This window comes from Macrosteles quadrilineatus, unplaced genomic scaffold, assembly GCF_028750875.1.
Source record: "Macrosteles quadrilineatus isolate MER2022 unplaced genomic scaffold, UCM_ALF_1.0 Scaffold_1__1_contigs__length_201487025, whole genome shotgun sequence".
Taxonomy (NCBI): Eukaryota; Metazoa; Arthropoda; class Insecta; order Hemiptera; family Cicadellidae; genus Macrosteles; species Macrosteles quadrilineatus.
Genome location: NW_026542594.1, coordinates 62,594,088 through 62,614,513, shown reverse-complemented (window position 1 = coordinate 62,614,513; position 20,426 = coordinate 62,594,088).

The following is a 20,426-nucleotide window of genomic DNA, read 5'->3' as shown; positions in this document are numbered from 1 at the left end:
CATTAAATGTCGGTCAAAGCTGATCTTATTGGTTGATCCGGTGAATTATGTGCATATTCAAAACACAACCACCGCAAAGGCAGCTTGGGACAATTTAACGAAGGCTTTTCAAGATGATGGTTTAAGCAGGAGAGTTGGACTTCTCCGTATTCTAATAACTACAAAGCTGGAAGATTGTAGTTCTGTTGAGGAATACGTAAACCGCATAGTCACAACTGCTCACAAGCTTACAAATGTGGGTCTGCAGGTAACCGATGAATGGGTTGGAACAATCTTACTAGCTGGTTTACCCATCCGGTATGAACCAATGATAATGGGAATTGAATCTTCAGGCAATAAAGTCACAGCGGATGCGATAAAAACAAAGTTATTGCAAGATGTGTCTCCAGTACAACGTGATATGACTTTTGCAGGAACTGATTCTGCACTGTATGGTTCCAGTTCAAGAGGGACAGTTCACAAAGTGTATCAAAAGAACAGAAACACGAGTAGTTTGGACAAAAATGTGAAGAAAGGTCCGAGATGTTATAAATGCAATGTTTACGGTCACATCTCAAAGAACTGTACATCTACGAGAGTAGTGGGCAAAAATAACGTAAACTCTGGCAAATCTAATACGTCACTCTTTGCTGCATTTTCAATGCAATCGGGCGTTAGTAATGAGTTCTTTTTAGACAGCGGTGCATCTTGTCATTATGTGTTGACGCTAATATGCTTCTGAACGCAAGAAAAGGCCAAGCACTAACGATCACCACAGCAAATAATGAGACAATGGTGACTGATACCGTCGGTGATTTGGAGCTTCCAATATGTATTTCTGGTGAGGTCTCGGAAGCAAATGTAAGTAATGTACATTTTGTGCCTAACTTAAAAGTTAATCTTTTATCAGTGAGTCAAATTGTAAATAAAGGAAACTCTGTGGTATTCAATAGTGATGGAGCCAAAGTTTTCAATTCAACAGGACAGCTCATTGCTTCTGCTAGTTTAATAAACAACCTGTTTAAGTTGGATATGCCTATGAACACATCTGCATTATCCATGCAAAGCAGTGGCTTAACGCTCTGGCATCAGCGTATGGGACATTTGAATTTCGATAGCCTTACAAGATTAGTTGATGGCTTGGCTGATGATATCAACATTTCTGGTAGTAAGCCAGAAACTATTTGTGATATCTGTATGTTAGGAAAAAGCCATCGTTTACCTTTTCCTAAGAGTGAGTCTAAAAGCAGTCATTATCTGGAGCTAGTGCATTCTGACTTGGTAGGTCCTATGGAAGTGAATAGTCTTGGTGGGTCTAGGTATATTTTGACCTTTTTAGATGACTACAGTCACATGTGTTTTGTTTATTTTTTAAAATCAAAGGACGAAGTCAATGGTCACTTTAAAACGTTCAAAGAGTATGCTGAAAAACAAACTGACAAGAAGATAAAAGTGTTGCGTACAGATAATGGTACGGAGTACTGTAATCGCAACTTAACTGAGTTTTTTAAGTCATAAGGTATTGTGCATCAAACTACATGTCCTTACACACCTCAGCAAAACGGAAAGGCAGAGCGTCTCATCCGTTCCCTCCTAGAACGAGCAAGATGTTTGCTGATAGAGTCTGGGCTTCCATCTAGTTTTTGGGCTGAAGCTGTAAATACTGCTGCTTACCTTCTGAACAGATCACCATGCAGGTCCGTGGAACCAACGCCAATACAAGTGTGGTCAGGTGAGAAGCTTACTCTACAACATCTCAGAATTTTTGGTTGTAAGGCATTTGCTCACATTCCTGCCGAGAAACGTAAAAAACTTAGTCCACGATCTACTCCTTGTATATTTGTTGGTTATTGTCAGTTTAGTAAAGGGTACAGATTGTATGATCCTCAGAAGAAAATTACTTTCATATCTAGAGATGTTACTTTTTCTGAAAATCAATGGGGAAGTTCTTTATTGAAAATTGTGAATAAAGACTTAGATTTTTATGTGTTTCCCGAACCAACAGGAAGTTTGTCTGATAGTCAGGACAGTACTAGTGGTCAGACACAAACCGGTCCTGATGTGTCCAATACCGATGTAAACCAAAGTAACGACGATGTTACTGACATGAACATTATTCCGGGCACAACAACTCGACCGCAGCGCGTCAGAAACCTCCCAGCTACGTTGAACGATTATGTTACTTATTTCTCTGGCGAGCTATCCGATCCAATAACTCGCGAAGAAGCATTAAAAAGTGAGTTCAAAGACTCTTGGAAGAATGCTATGGACCGTGAGTTTAAGTCTCAAATCAAAAATAAGACTTGGGAATTGGTCGAACCCCCAGCCTTGAGGAAACCTTTAAACTGTAAATGGGTTTTCAAATCAAAGGACAATGGCAAGGGTCAGGTGACTTGTCAAAGGATTCGACCAAAGGAGGGGAATAGATTATGATAACATTGTCAAAGGATTCAACCAAAGGAGGGGAATAGATTATGATGAAACATTTTCACCTATTCTCCAACAAAGGCGCTTGACAGGGAAAAATTCAGAGACTGCATTAAGTTCCAGGGATTCCACAAATAAGGAGGGTGTTGAAATATGATTTGTGTGAATAGTTAATTTTGGTATCACATGTGTTCTCCTATAAGTTAGTTGTCATGGATACCAGATGTGTTTTGTAGAAAGCTATGTTGTGGTTTTGTATTGAGTAAAACTTGTACCTAAAACACCTTTCTCTTTATCATTATACATAATTTAAGTCCATTTACAACAACAGGCCAAATATATTAACCTCATGATGAATTTACGCTGGCCTGAAATGGTGTCCAATAAACAGGTCTAGAGACAGACTAGGCAAGCCCCACTTATATGTAGATTCGAGATTGTAAATAACGATGGGTCGGTACACGAAAAGAAAACCAGAAAACTTTAGCAAGAAAAGAGTGTAAATTGGAATCCGCCAGTTGCGAGAAGAAGAGACAGGGAGAGGCATCTTGATAAACTTGGAGGAAAGCAGTTGAAAATGAAGCATGAAACTGGGAAACATTGATGGAATTTGGGATAAATCAATTAAATAATATGATATATTTAATTCACTAAAAACAAACCATAAAAGGATAATCAATGTTTTTATTTAAAATCTTGTTATTACTAACACTTTATGACTGTGTATAAGTCCTGCCTCGTAACACGATAAGCATAAGGTAAAACACATGTCACTGTTACTATAATATTAATGGCACTGTTCATAGGGGTTATTAATTACCAAAAATTAGTTTTTGAGTTTACAGCAAAATATTTTGGTACAATATTGCTATATTGTGTACTATATATACTAATACGTTTTAGATTAGTGTATTGTTGGGTTAGAACGTATTTACTGCCAAGATTGTGGCCAATATTTTACAGTTTTTATTCTTAAGTAAGGTGGATAGAAAAATGACTTTGTAAGGATCTTTATATCGTAGACTGTTTGAACATTATTTTTTCAAATTTAAGGGATGCTATCTTTATAAAATATAAGTATTAAAACATGTATAACAATTTGTATCGTTAACTAAATAAATACAATATATTTTATTCAACAGGTATATACAGGGTTAGTAAAAAGTGTGGAGACCCCCTGTTATTTTTTTAACGGCCCATACTAGAAAATCTAAACTCGGCACACCTTTATGACATGTTATGAAGTACTTTTTGGGCATAACTGTTACTTGGTGTACATCCCCAAAATGGGGGATTTTGGGGGAAACTCAAAAATTTCAAATACAAAGACCTATCGAGTGACCCCTCGTTTTGAAGGTCCTGGTAAAAGAAAACCAACAACGCAAACTAGAGGTCTTTATCTCAATCCAGTAAAAGATGGAAGCCAATTGAAATTCTCAGAAAGTTGAATTTAACTTACAGCTTTCCAAGTCTGGAGACCCCCTGTAAATTTTGTAGTGGCTCACACTAGAAAAACTAAACTCTACACACCTTTTTTGGCATGTTATGAAGTACTTTTTAAGCCTAATAGCCACTTGCTTACCAAACCCAAAATGGGGGATTTTGGGGGAAACTCAAAAGTTTTGAATGATAAGCCCCATCGAGTGACCCCTCATTTTGAAGGTCCTGGTAAAAGAAAACTAACAACGCAAACTAGAGGTTTCCATCTCAATCCAGTAAAAAATGGAAGCTGATTAAAAACTTTAGAAATTGGAAATAACTTGCAATTTTATATTAAATTGGCTGCCATATTTTACTGTATTAAGATAGAGACCTATAAGTTGCGTTGTTAGTTTTCTTTTATTATGACCTTCAAAATGAGGGGCCACTCGATGGGGCTTATCATTTAAAAGTTTTGAGTTTCCCCCAAAATCCCCCATTTTGGGTTTGGGAACTTATGAGATTTTCAATTGGCTGCCATTTTGTACTGAACTGAGATAGAGACCTCTAGTTTGCGTTGTTGGTTTTCTTTTACCAGGACCTTCAAAATGAGGGGTCACTCGATGGGTCTTTGTATTTGAAATTTTTTAGTTTCCCCCAAAATCCCCCATTTTGGGGATGAACACCAAGTGGCGGTTATGCCCAAAAAGTACTTCATAGCAAGCCATAAGGTGTGCCGAGTTTAGTTTTTCTAGTATGGGCCGTTAAAAAAATGACAGGGGGTCTCCACACTTTTTACTAACCCTGTATATATATATATATATATATATATATACATACGTTTATAAGTCGTGTAATTATAAAATAATGTTATAGGCTACAAAAAAAAAAAAATTAAACCAGTGTTTTACTCATTAAAAAAATGTCCTGCTATTTGAAACGTTCTGTTCAAATTGCGATTTAGTAACTTTGTGGTAGTTTAGCATCGTAACTAGTTCAATGACAACGTGCGATAACTAAGTTACAACCAAAGCTCTAATGGAACTGTTTGTAGTTGTAATTAGTTACCTAACTATTGAATTTACAAACAAACATGCGTTAGTCTTCCCTATACAGATAAACGTTTCAAGGAACTGCTTTTCCTTCGGGAAGAATTAAAATAAAATATATGTATACATTAGTTAACTAAGCCATATGGAATTAAAGAAAAATAATACTATTTGAAAGAATGTAGTAGTAAAAGATTTCGTTAAGATTACTAATTGTTAAGTGTGGTATTTTAATAGATTGTAAAACACTTTTTAATTGAATTAGTATCCGAGATCATAATCCTTGTTTTGAGAGTAAAAACCCCTTTAAAATGTTGTTTTAACTCAAATAAAAGGATTTAAGCTTTACTATTTTCTGAATAATGGTTTTCATGTTTTACAGCATATATTAATGAAATATTGTGACAACAAAATTACAAAAACCAACGCTCTGTATGTATTTCCAAATTAAATTGTTAAAAATGTTTCCGAACTCTTAGCTTTTTTAACTGTTAAAATAGCAAAGAAATCATATGTTTGTGTATACTATAAAAACCCAGATTACGACGTGGAACTATGAATTTTGATTCGTTGTATAACTGTTCATATCAAATAAAGCAAAGCTTCACGAATAACACATGAAAGATAGTAGAGTCATCGTCTAGCACAACTAGTAAATTATCTTTTTTACTCAGCGTCATACGTTACAGATTATGGTTGGCATAAAAATATTGTTTTACGTTAAAGTAGCTTGGTCAAAAGGGTTTGGAACCATGATCTTTAAATGCGTAAAAGGTTTTAAAGATAAGAAAGTTTAGAGAAATATTGGCTAATTACACGTCAAGAAGGGTGGTTTTAATTTTTAAGCCCGGCAAATGCAAAGTAATGAATGTCAGCTTAATTCCCTTGCTGAAAACCCCGTTCCTCAATGAGCTAGTGACGTAAACTCTAGTGTAAATATTTTGAATGACTGTAATTGAAATTGTGGGATGTATTCAGGATTTAATATTAGGAGGATTTAATCAATATATATATATTGAATAAACCAATGTTACTTTAACTCGTCATTTAATTAGACCGATTACCTAAAAGATTGTTATAAACTGTTACATTCTTTTTTTGTATTTATAGGTGTAACTGTTTTAAATGTTTTAAAAGTTTTAAATGAATGAGAATTAAAAGTACGTTTTTGGTCTTATAGCTTAAGTAGTTATAGCTTTTGCAATTTCCATTTTACTTTAAGCATTTTGGGAAGCTCCAGCATATTAGGCATGAAAATTATATTCATTTACATGAATGTAGGAATGAATTGTATAACAATATCTTTTTCATGAATAGTAATCGCAAAATCAATTTTAGATACACTTAGTATTAACATATTCTCCTAACAACTGGTAACTTTCCAATCACATTAGGAACACTTTGCTCCTACCCACACATTTGCAGTGTTTAGCACTCTGTCTGAAAGCCTCCAGTCTAGTATAATCATACTTACAATACCAAATTATCGGTGGAAAATATTGTGCAACATAAAATCTGTTATGAGAAAGTGTTGTACTTTAGTGTGCATTCATAAGATACTAGCTGTAACCCGCGGGCTTTGCCCCGTTTAACTTCTTAATTTTCAAGATGATCTCGTTCGCATGGCTCAATCACGTCCTGGTTGAAGTTCGTTCGCTACGCTCAGTCACCTTTAGGTTGGAGTTCGTTCGCTACGCTCACTCACCTTTAGGTTGGAGCTCGTTCGCTGCGCTCACTTGCCTTCAGGTTAGCTCGTTCGCTACGCTCACTTGCTTTCAGGTTAGCTCGTTCACTGCGCTAACTCACCTCCAGGTTGAAGTTCGTTGGCTATGCTCACTCACCTTTTGGTTGCAAATTAGCTGTTGTCATAAATGTAAAAGAAATAATAGTGCTGCACCCTGTTGGTAATCCTTGTAACTTAATGCTATTGAACATCATAGAAGAGATCCAACTTGTTTAATTGAAACAGCTGTTAAGATTAATTAATTCCATTTCTCATAAGGTTAACATGGGAAACTCCAGAGCCACTGGGGCGGAGCCGATTGGACGGATCACGAAATTGATGGTGTATAAACCTATTCCATGAAATTCTACACGTATGTACCAAGTTTCGTGGCAATCAATTCAGCGGTGTCTGAGTTTATCACTGCCAAATATATATATACAAACATCCTCTTTTATACTTATAGATAATACTAGCTGTGTGCCCGTTCTACGCACGGGGATCTTATAGTAGTCAGTTGAAACCTTCTTATATTAAGATTAATAGAGCAGCAATTAGTTTAGTATCTGACAGTTCAAGCCAAAATAAATGCTTCGCAATTAAATGTCGCCCGGATCGTGTTGGTCCATATGTCCAATGATTAAACTTAAAAATGTTTTATAGATCCATGCGTAGCCCTAAAGTAGGCCTATAATTGAAAGTTACTTTCCACATCGGTTAACTTAAACGTATTTAAAGTACTACCTCAACCTCACCATTTAACACTTTATTCCGGTTGACATTTTCAGTATCAAAGGTGCTCTTGTCCATTCCGTGAAACACTGAGAAATAAGGACATTAATGCGTTACCAACATACAACAAAACAACACAATACAACAATCCAACAAAGGCCACGAACTATTGATACATAAACAATATAAAGGCGTAAACAATTCATGATGGTTTGCCCAACAAATGTTTTACTCAAATAGGTTATCATTTTCTTAGCATACCGGGTAAGCTAAGATTTGGAATCCAGGCAGAAAAAGCAAAACTTATACAGAGTTAAGACATCACTTAAATTGAATACGGACGGCTCTAATAAATAAGGTGCAACACCAACGATATCTAATTTGTAAACTACCGGTTCTAAGGAAAAGAACCAGTACCTACGTAAGAACCTACCTAAGAATTACAGTAAATCGGACCAATTAAATACATTAATATCTAGCTTCGAGGTTATTGATCTCTTGCTTTTGGATTTTCTCGTAAAAAGTTATAGCGTAAACTTATCGGTGTCAGTTTGAAAAAAAAGCAACCTTACCCAAACAACTTTTTGTTATTTAATAGATTACGCATTCTCTAAACAATGATTAGTATATCTATTAACATTAGAAGGAAATGTGACGAAAATCACACAATGTTGGGGTTTTGGTCATTTGTAATTTTATTTTTTAAGTAGGTAGGCCATGTATTCTATGGAAAAGTACCGGTATCAAGGATCGTCGTCAAAAAGGTTGTTATGAATAAATATGTAGGCTTACGTACCCAAGATATGAGCTATGGGCCTATTGGCTGTATGGTCCAGCGATTGCATCACACGGTGAGTAGAAACAGAAAGTGACACATTGGAAAAGCGAGTTTAGCACTTCCTCTGTTAAACCTCTGTTACAATCACCCACCGTAATTGTGATTTTTTACTTTACACTTTACACAATCGCCATTGAAGCGCCGTCAATGAGTGGAAACCTTTTTTGTAAGCTATTGGCGACGATCATTTCAGTGGCACAGCCCTATACAACACTGATTCAAGGTCTTCTTCTTTCTGGTTGTCAAAACTCAAGAAACATTTTATACTCAAAGAATTTCTGGTTCCGATTTGGACGATGTCTAGTTATTTAATTTCATTTACGGTTACACTATTAGACTATATTATTGCACTTGCGATTAATTAAATCCGTTATGTAAGAAAAACGTTTTTAATCTCACTTGGTTGGGATTTGCTTTCAAAACGTGATTCGAAATAGTTGCGGTATTTGTAAACAGCATTTGTAAACATGTCATTGACAGCTAGAAAAAATAATCTTGATCCGAACAGCTGTTCGTTATTTCATAGACGATTCTGTGATAAAAATTGAACGAAAATTTGACAAAAATCGCACAAAACTGCATTTTTGAACGTCCATAATGTTATTTACAAAGTAGTGAGGCTATATTTAAATCACTAAAGACACTCTCGCCAATCCAGTGAATACATTAAAATGGCTTGGATCTTGATATGTACTCTGGTTTTCACGGAGAAGATTGCGTAAAATGCCATCTTGAGTGTTACAGACAAAGGGACAGACAGACAGACAGAAATTGAGATAAGACTCGTTTCTGCTTCTTTAATGTATAAAACGTAAAAATAACCTAAAAGTATATAATTCTGAGCAATGTACAGACAAAACTCTAATTTTATTTATATAGATAACGGCACATATGTTTGATGTACATTAGTTTGGATCTTTTAGATGAAGCGTCTTTAATTATGTACTTAAACCATAGATAAAAGGAGTAGACACTCCTTTTATCCATGCTTAAACGTTTCCATTTACAATGGACAAATATAGCATTTCGTAAGCGAATGCCTAACGATGGTTTGTTTGAGGAAAATAAGAATGTTAAGATCTAAATTGATCGTTTTTAATGCCTCCAGAATGGACGAAATAAAAAATAATAACTTAAAATAAAATATCAAATTCAAAATATTTTTGATTGAAATTCCTAGTTCAATCCAGACACCAAATGGCACAATTGTCATAAAGTTCAAGTGATTCCCTACGTAGAAAAATCACAACTTGTTTACTGTTATAAAAAAAATTGTTTTACCTTACTACACCTCATTTTGGGTTATATCTGGTTTCCATGGCAAAACGATTAAATACGCAAAACAAGAAGAACAATATTCATAAAAAAACATAATGAGGAAAAAATTAATAAATAAATGTCTAAAAAAACTAGCTAAGCTTGCAAGTCGGATTTCGGGCCTGAAGCGGCCAGACGAGTAACGCTCGTAAGTCGGCGACAATGGGTTAACACCACCGATGATAGAGATCAATGGTTAACACTCCAATTTTATACGAGTTTTCTTCAGTTGTTTGTTGTCAAATGTAGTTTTTGGTGCAAAGATGTTTTGGTACCATTGGAAATTACGATTCAATTAAAACTGTCTAAAGACATTTGGGCTTAGAGCATATGACAAGATGCTGCTGTGTTTACTTAGTTAATCTAACACCTATCTATCTATCTAACACCTATCTATCTAGTTATCTAACACTAAGTGGTAACACTTTCCCCGCCAAGTCAGCAATCCAAAAAAGATAATAAATCATTACTTTTTCCGCCAAGAAAAACAATGTAATGTATGTAAGTTTGGCAACTTGGCGGCAGACTTTTGCTTGATCACTTTAAAAAATACCATAAAACTAGTTTCATTGAGCAAGTATCTCTCCCATTAGTACATTGCTAGGTGAGAGCTTATTTTACAAAACTTGACCTTATTTGTGCCACATTTCATAAAATCATAATAGTGATGGTTTTATATTTACTGATTACCTCGAAATTATTATACTTAGTTGGACTAATTAATTAGAGAAGTTGATTTGTGAAATTATCCACGAACGTAACTTAAATGAAAAAAAAACCAAGCAAAAGTCTGCCGCCAAGTTGTTAAACTTACATACATTACATTGTTTTTCTTGGCGGAAAAAGTAATGATTTATTATCTTTTTTGGATTGCTGACTTGGCGGGGAAAGTGTTACCACTTAGTGGTTTTTTGTTAGATTTTATTTATTTTTGTAGAAAATTAACCGTCCAAATAAAAATACTCTTTTCTCTGAAAAAAAAATAAATTTTAATGCTAAAGTTGACTGAACTCTCGATCTTCCGGTAGTCTTTGCAGAGGGTACCGGTTTTGTACTCTCATCCTGCACTTTTTCGACATTTTTGGTCTGGCACCACTTCCTGTCTCTCACATAAGGAGCCGAAGAGGAGTCACAACTTGTGTTGTAAAGTGGAAGGTCAGACCTGTACTTCTGCCTTAGTCTGTTGTATTCGAGAATGGCGGATTTCTGAGGCTTCACATCTCTTGGGTTAAAGTTAATAAGATGAAGCCCTTCTAATGAAGTCACTCGTGACAAGGCAACATATGATTGGTCACATGTAAATATGGACTCCCCAATATCAATTATTACGCTATTTAAGCTGAGGCCCTGGCATTTGTGAATTGTAACCGCGTAGGACATCGATATCGGGAATTGCTCTCGATACACAAATGCGTTATCCATAACTTGAAACTTGACGTTTACTCGCTGTAGGTGATGGGTAATGCCACAATCAAAGTTAATTGTCACTGAGTCTACGTCATCAGAATTGTCTGTATTAAACCTCAACCCCGTTACTGTTCCAATGGCGGAGTTAACTAGCCCCACAGTGACGTCAATGTTTCTAAGCAACATAACTTTAGCACCAACCTTAATAGGAATAATTTTCTCCATACCAGCCGTTCTGCTGCAGTCAGAGTTGTAAGAGGACAGTATCTTTTTACCTTTGTTTTGTTGACGAGGTAGACAGTCAACTGAGTCTTTTGCAACCAAGTTAACGAATGGACCACTTATTCTATTGACCATTTCATCATTTATTATGGAGCATTGGTAACCAGTTGAACAAAGACACACAGAATTGTTGGGTAAAGCAGACAAGTAATCTCCTAATAGAGAAAGTTTTTCACAAGCAGTTTTTCCATTAAGATGTATTTTCTTGCTTTCAATTAGACGGATGTCCTCAACGGTCATATTGCCTACTCTGACTTTGCTTAACACATCAGTAAACTTAGAATCTTGAGCTTGTCGCATGTTTGTAGTAAGTTCATCATAAGAGAACTGTTCAGACCAGATGTTAACACAAGACAGAGAGCCAACAAAAGAACTAAGTTTGCTACTGTCAAGTTCAATGAATGGGGAGTCTTCGTGTACTGGTGGAAGTTGTAAAAGGTCTCCAAAGAGCAGTATATGTTTTTTACCAAACCAGCCGTTACTTTGGTCTGAGGTGTTGAATATTTCACACAATCTGAGATTTATGTACATCAATGTTAGATTGGAGACCATGGACACTTCGTCTATTATGAAGAGCACCACATCTTTCAGGTTGGATCTCAACATTTTTAAAACATCATCAGTAAGAGCTTTGTACTTTGGAGTTTTTCCATGCTCAACTGGCAGCTGAAACACTTTGTAGATCGTAGAACCATTGATGTTGTAAGCACTTAGTCCTGTGGGAGCTGATATTGATGTAGAGGCTTGAAGACATTTTTTAGTCCAAGAGCTGATAGTTTTTATGAGAAAACTCTTACCAGTACCTCCCACACCACTTACAAAATGTCTCAGAAATTTATCTGTCCCATCAGAGTTTGGAACAACTCGTTTGACATAATCAAACACTCTCTTTTGGTCGTCATTGAGTTTTTGGTATTTTTTCTCAAACGGCTCGTCATTCGGCGACCAATTGCTGTCCCTGACAGGCTGGGATGCGGGGACAGGTTCATTAAAGGGCTGAAAGGCTATATTGGATGGATCAGCAACCTCTCCTTCTTCTGCATTGATCTCTTCAACTCGGTTTTGAATTTTGTCTCTTGCATTCTCCGATGCCGCAATAATGTCTTTTAAACGTTTGTCATAGTTGAAGGCTTGAGTGAGAAGTGTCCGCTTGGCCATAAGAGCATCTGTGTATGTTTCATGAGACTCTTTCAGCTCATCAGTAGATCTCCAACAAAGAAACATAAGAAGTAATGCATGGTAGTATTTTTCAGGATCCTGAGTGGGGCTGTACCAACGAGCACATTGTGCTCGTTGGGCTGTACTTATAGTGATTCAGTAAGCATGGTCTGACTCTTTTAGTGAGGAATTTGCCTGAATTCAACTTATGCACTTCACGGTCGCCTTTAGGTGGTTGAGCAGCTATATCGTACCATCTCACAAAGTCGTATAAGTTCATATCTTCTAGTTCGTCTGGTCTAGTTGGGTAGTGGTCATCAACCCACGACTCGTAGAATATGTTCGTTGAACTTGGGTCCATACTTCGTATCTTGTCGATTTTTTGTAGTCTTTTGCGTCTGGTCATGCCTACATCCAACCATCTTATTGTTGTCTCCGGGTCCGTGCCGTACAATGGAATGCCCAACAGTGTGTCACTAGCTTCTAAAGAACCACACTCACGGTTGTTTAAAGCTCTAAGGCCAACGTTAAACAGTCTACTAGCTAATGATTTTGTAGAATTAATCTCTGTAAAAACTTGGCCAGCATGACTTTGTTCACTTTTGGTAGTGTACTTTGTGACATACCAATGTAGGATAGAAGTGCTTTCGCCTACATACTGGATGTCCACGTTTCCATTCCAAGCTAGCAACACGGCCGGGTTGTAGTCATTGACAAAGCTCTCGCTTGGTGTTCTGGGTAGGTCATAAAGACGTGACTTAGACTTGAGAGCTTTTCTGCCAGCTACAGACTCGACAACGTCACGCAGAACAAGATTCCCTGTGATTGGCCTTGGGAACCCGAAACGACAAGCCTTACGAAACCCGATTTTGGTTTTCTTTGTCCGCATACAGTACGAGTTGTGGTGATGCATTTGGTAACTTGTAACTCTGTTGTTGAGAGTAGGTGAAACGGATGCATTTGGAACCTTGCAAGTAATGTACTTAAGGATAAAGTCGGCTACTTCTGCGTTGCTGGACGTCCCCATTACAGGAGCATTTTCTACCCACAGAAGAAGATGGAAATGTTGGAGACCTCTGCTTTGGTATTCTCGCCTGTAGAAGTAGTGACTTACTTTTCCTAAATGAGCAGCATCAGAGACAATAAAATCCAACATTGCCTTGAACTTTATATGGATAAACCGTGACGCACTGATAGGATCCATAGCCACAAGTTCACTAGTTTGTTTTTTTCTGCGCCTGGAACACTCCGGTTAACTTCCCTAATGAACAATGCCATGTCATCCCAGTTCCAATCGCTTGGGCTTATGGTTAAAAACCATGTAGCTGGTCCATAATGCTGAGCCATGCAATTGACATCATTTCTAGGCTGTATCCAGTACTGGCTAGTGTTCCTGAGTTTGGAGAATACTGATGTCAGGTTCCCCTCTAATTCTCCCGATGCAAGGTTGTTCAAACAGTCTCTAGCACTAAGAGAGCCACTGAATCCAGTGACGTTGAGCTTGTGGAACTCCTTGTCTTAACTGCCGAAGGTTTGCATCGTGCAGCAAATAAAAAAGGTACTGCTGATTCAGTCTGAACTGAGAATGCTTTGAAAGCAACCGACATTTGATAAATTCAGCAGAAGAGAGTTTAGTTTCTCTGGAATTAAACTGGCCAAATTTACCTTCAGGATACAAATCAGGGAAACAAAGCACGTCAATCTCTTTGTTTTCATGACTAATCGGAGGTTCATTCACTTTCAGCATCTTATAGAGCTCGGTGTCATCACTATAAGATTTTGATTCATGAAGAGCGTGGATTGTATAGTGAGACTCTTCTGAATCCCATTCCTCGTGAGTTACCTGAGTTAATATAGCACGTCTATGTAGTATTTCCTGAGGTGGCAGTTCGTTTTGATGGGTAGATTGAAACAAATTTGTGTCATCATTAAGGTTGAAGAGTCCTTCTGGATCTGTAGGTAGTACGATGCTACCATAATGAGCGTTGTTTTTCTTTAAGAAACTTAAGGCTGCGTGTACCTTATCCACACTAACCAACATTTGCCAAACATTCTTTGCTTTGGTTGGTACCCCTCTGACCAAAACGTACAGCTCGTGGTTTGGATTCAGAGGGTCACTTGGTTTGGGCAATTTTTGCAGGGTTTCTTGAAGGGGTAGTGGCAAATGAAAACTTCTTCCCACGACTTTGGAAATTTGTTGCTGAGCTCGACTTGTTCTTTTTCCAACTGTGTTCATTTTTGTAACAACCTGAAATGCTTTGGCTCTCTGAATTAAGACTTTTTCATAACTGTTAAGGCAAGTTAGCTCTTTCGGCTGCGCACAAACATAGAGATCGTTAAGAATGCAAGTAGGAGGCATCTGACATTTCCTTAGTTTTTCAAGGCAGCCTCGACAAATCCATCCCGTTTTGCACTCTTCTTTCTTTATGTCTTTTATTCTTTGCCATATGTGTCCTACAATTTGATTTTTTAGGTTTTTCAACAGGCTTACTTGCTGTTTACTGAACAACTAATCGCATGAGACACAGGGAAACACTGGCGTTTCAGAAGAACGCTCTCCTTGTGATATTTTGCAAACAACTGAGACTCAGATTCAGGGACCTTGCTTTCACTTGTGTCATCTGTAAGAAAGGCTTTTGTTTGCTCTTTAAATTCCCTTTCAATCGAAAACAACACGTTCGCCTGCACGTTAAGAATGCCATTTTTAATTAGCATAATCTTCTTAGCTATTTTCAACAGTCGGTAAATTTTGGAGACAAGACTACGAATTGCAGGAAAGTGAGGATAGATTGTTCTCAGAAAAGGAAGTTTCGAAACACATGCTCCTGAGTAACAGTGCAAAGAGTGAGGATGAACACCTACACGAGATGATACACCACTTTGACATGAGTGCTCTCCCATGCTGACAATAAGCTTAGAACCTTTAGTGAGAGAGCTTGAAACTATTTCATTGTAAAGAGATTTAAGTTGCTCTAAGTGGTCAGGCTCAATGAAGCATATATCTGAGTTGCATTTCCACTTTTTCTTTGGTGAACTATGAGCTGTGCTGGGCTCGTTACCAACAGTTATTTGTTTACCAGGAAACACTCTATAGGTAAACTCCTAGAAATAAGGCTCCGACGTGGAAACATGAAGACTGTGCCCACACAACGCATCAACATTGTCCTCAAACGTGCTTGTTGCAGATAGCTTAGCAAGAGACTCTTTAGCACGATTTTTCAGGCTAACAAATAGCTTAAGGAAATTGTTTTTGTAATTTTTATAAGCATGCAACACCCATTTCAAGAGGTCTTTAGCCCTTAGCAACCTTTTAGTATAACCTTGTTCAGGTATTTTCTTTGCTATAAGTCTGGCTATTTTCTCACAATTTATTTTCCCCAAGAAAATATGTGAAGCTGCAACACTTTTTTTGGTTTTCCTTTTTGCATTTTTTACTGATTTTCTTTTCCCATCAGATCTATTTAAAAAGCGTCGGCTTTGATAGGCTGCACACTTTTGCACCCTTTCGTGAAAAACCTTAAGTTTATATCGCAAGCGAAAGTGGCCAGGGTATTTAGCACGAAGTACTTTGTAACGTCTCCTGCGATTAGATTGTTTCATTTCTTGTTTTGCACCGTAGTTTAAACGTTTTTTAGCTTTATAATATTCTGGATCAGTAGAGTATTTCTGACGCATTCTAGAATTGTGTGGCTCAGGATTAGCAGAATATTGTTGCCGCAACCTAGCTCTGCGAGGTTCAGGATTAGCACTGTACTGCACACGTTTTCTTAACCTCTCAGTTTCAATATTAGCTAGATAACGTTTTCTCGCTTTGGATTTTTCTCCTCTAGCATGTTCAAGGTACCAAGCTTTAAAAGTAGAACTCTTATTAGTGGATTGTATGCTAGCTTCTTCTGTTTTTCTTTTTTTATAGCAGGGGCGTTATCTAAATACCATTCTTGTTTTCTTTTTCTTGCCAGTCTTTCTTTAGAAGGCATACTGATGATAGATTAGATTGATAGATGGATTAGAAAGAAAGTTTAATGCAATTAAAACATAGCCATGGTATCTTACCAAATGGTCCTAAGAAATGTTCTCAATGTTCTTAAACTAGATCTCTTCACTACACATAAACAATGGTGCTCTTTTTGTAAACATGAAAAAGACAACAAACACGTTTTATTTACAGCTGTTAAAATTATTAATACAATGTTAAAAGACTTAGTTAAATAATTTAGCTAGTATCCTAGTATATAATTATATAGAAACATATGTATAAAATGTGATTGCATCTGGTGGCCTACTTAGCACCAATTTATAGTTGACTTAAAATTCGGGCAGATGAATATATTTTATTCTTTGTACTTTATATTTCATTGCTAAGATTTAATTATGATTTAAATGCTTATTGTTGTGAGTTCAATTGTAAATAAAGGTGTTGAAAGTAATAGCCCTCTGTTTTAACGTTTTTAAAGCTTTTACCAACTTAAATAGAATTCAACCTAATATTGAAGTAAATTCCAACATTACTGGCAATGCGTTGGTGTTACATAAGTGTTCTGATAATTAAACCCGTATATCTAAAGACTAGTGTAAATTGAGCCCTTGGGTGACTTTCTACAGCCAGTTTTAACGTCTAGAACTGTGTGCAAAACCTCCCATTTCCAGTGACGTAGCCAGGGGGGGGGGTCCTGGGGGTCCGGACCCCCCCCTTCTGGTCTTAAATATAATATATATTTTTTTAATTAAATGTAGAATTATATAATCTTACTGTATTGACGTTGGGGTTGATTATTTTCAATGCCAAGAGAGCTAAAAAGACCATTTTAGGGTCTATATTTTTAAAAATTTTCCCAGACCCCCCCTTTACCTGGACTCCCCGGTCGGTCGACCCCCCCTATTTTGAAATCCTGGCTACGTTACTGCCATTTCCCCATTTTTATTTGTCATGAATAAGTAGACATTTTAATACTAACTATGACGATTGCATTCATAAAATCTCAAAACATATTGTAGGCTACGGCAATATTGTCCTAAAAGCTGTTTACTGACTTTCTAAAGCCATATTAATGTATATAATTGTGTCCAACTAACTAACTTTCAATTGCGTAATATTGTTTTATTTGCTGTGCTATTGTCCACAAAGTTGATCTATGTGGAACTTAATACTACTCCTGCTATCGCTTATTAAGTTTAATAAAATCTACATTGATGTGTGTTTAAGACATTGCGTGTTTTAAGGACGAAATGTACGTTTAAATTTATTTTTCCAGGGTCCAAGGAGGGGGGGCTTTAGCCCCTGTAGCCCCCCCCCCTTGGAACCGTCACGGGGGGAATATCTCTGCTCTAAGTAATTTTATATAGTAAGTAGTTCAAATCATTCGGTATACCTGAAAAAAATACTTTATAAAAGTTTTAAAATAATTATCAGCTGTTCCTATAAATTTCTCTAACATTTAAATTTATTGATATTTAATCGCAGCTGGTCCTTATTTTTATTTTGATTTGTTTTGATTTTAATCCCATGTTATTTAAATGGGCCAAAATCGTACTTTGAGGGCTTGCCAAGGGTTTATGGGTCAACGTACCGACTTGAGACCCTCAAAAGGCACATCTACACGCTAAGGGCTTTCACACAACATAAAGAACATTAAAATTGAGCCAGTGGTTTGGGCTGTAGGTCCGTCAACATTTAAGGAGAAGAAGGAGAACACGGAAAATTTGTGAATTTTCAAACTAGTTTTTCTTTGCTCAAACACAACCGTTTTTTAAATTCTTTTTTTTATTTTGTTGAGAATGATTGCCCCTATCCAGTAGATGAACAATTATTTTAATAGCTTTTGTTTCTTCAGAGCTATAGACGAGTAAAAAAGCTACTTTGTCACGTCATGTATATATACACTGCAGCAGATGTGTACCGCTGGGGGACTTGGCGGGGCGGAACGCTGCCGCGTTCCTTAATATATAGATATCAACTGTATTATCTAAATAAAGCGCTCTAAATATCCTGCGTTTAATCGCAGTTTGCAATGGACAATTAAACATGCGTACATTGTTTAAACAGACTCGAAAACACGATTAATCCCAAATCGAGTTGATCCCAAAATATAGTAATTAATAAAATTCAAATAACCCCCCTATAACTGGGTTTTCGTTAATAAATAGTCTAAATATTCCTTACAGTTTTGATAAGCCGCAAATGCACTGACGTAGCTGGGAAGTCATAAATAGAACACGCGTTAGATGATTGTGGCAAATGACTGTTGCCAGAAGCTCGGTAAAGCTCCGCTAATTGGTTTTGAAGTTTGTAAACTAGAAGCTTTGCTAGCTCCACGGTCTAATTTGGGACATAATATTCCATTCATGTTGTGTGTCAAGAAATTTCGACATCCCTTATCTGTAAATTTGTAGAGTGCAAATTGTTTGTAAAAATAAATAATCTTAATTGTGTTTGCTTTGGATTTTACCAATAACATGTTCACAGTTACCTCTATTATTTAATACAACCGAAAAATTATGAAACACGAGAATAAGACCAATTTTAAAGTGAAAGGTAAAAGTGCAATAGTTTTAAAACCAACAAGACCACTTGCACCTACGTAACATTAAGTTTAGACTGTTACAAGACGATGAACTAGCCTTTTATCCAAAATGGTATGAGTATATTCTGATGAGGGTTAGTTTGGTATGAAACTCTTAAACTTTTTTTACAACTTAATTTTATTGTAACTACTTTTGCAAAGCCATACAATAAAAGTATTAATTTCATTTGAAATTTGGCCGGATTTTGTAATCAATTAAAATAATAGTATGTCAAAATCATTTGTTATGTTAGTCATGTAAACACATACCATCTTAAATTTTAAATTGTTTATTTGCATTTAGATACACATGTCGTTTAAAAACCCATAAATATGCAAATTATCACATACGTATTTTTAGACTGTAATGATTGTACTACCATTTCCATACGCTAATCATCAGAGGAGTGAGCAAGTCTAGAGGTAGAGCTCTAGGCTTCGGGCCAGAGGTCCCGGGTTCAAATCCCACCAATCCCTAATGGATTTTATCTATATGATAATGCCACGAGCCTCTTGGGCTAGCTTGAAGTACAGTTATGTTTAAAACACTTCCGGGCTAGAACCTATCGTCCTAGGATGTGAAGAAAGGACGTAAGAAAAATCATAAGCTAAGTACCTAAATCATGTTACAATTTTAGAAAAAAAGCAATACACCTACGTCCAAAGCTCCTTTGATGATCGGCCCCGCCTGACCCACATACAGGGTGGAGGCGCTGTCGAACACCAACTCCTGGGGCTCTCGTTTGACGGGGATGCTGTCGTACCGCTCGCAGTTGTAGTAGACAGTGACCTCCTCAGCTGTGACTCTCAGGGCGAACCTGGACCACCGGGTGAACGAGGAGGGTAGTAGGAAGGAGGCAATGGTCTGGGAGGCGTAGTGAGTGTTGACATCCGTATACAGAAGACTGAGATTTGACATGCCTATCCCTGCTGCTCCTAAGTGGACCCCCAGCTCTACCACCTGCAAATGTAATGATTAGATGAAGATATGATATTGTATAACGAATTAAGTAGTATGTCTTAGGAAAGTTATTTTCAATCTATTTTAGTGGTGGGTATGTTAATAAATATTGAGTCACTCTAACTCTTTTTAAATACACGTAGTCAAATATTTGTTTAGGTACCATTATTCACAGTAAACGTGTTTTTGGTTATACAAAATAATTCGACTTACTGACTCTTGTATTGATTTTATTTCTCACGATGTATTTTTTATTAACTCTACTAAAGAAGAAAATACAAGTAGACAAAAAAGTACACAATTTACTGCCACTAATTTAGCTTAAAGAAATTTAAACTTATTTCAAAATGCACTTAACTATTCTTATTTTAAGATATAACACGAGCTATTTCAGGAATGCTTGCAATTCACATATTTGGTTTAAAACTCTCCTATCGTACTTTGATATACCTTTCTCTTGGTTATTAACTGTAAAAGTAATCATACATCTATAATGGCATCTGTAATCCTAATGGCTTAAAGGCAAGATTATTTAAGTGTCCTCCAAAGCTTCATCTTTATGATTTATTTTTAT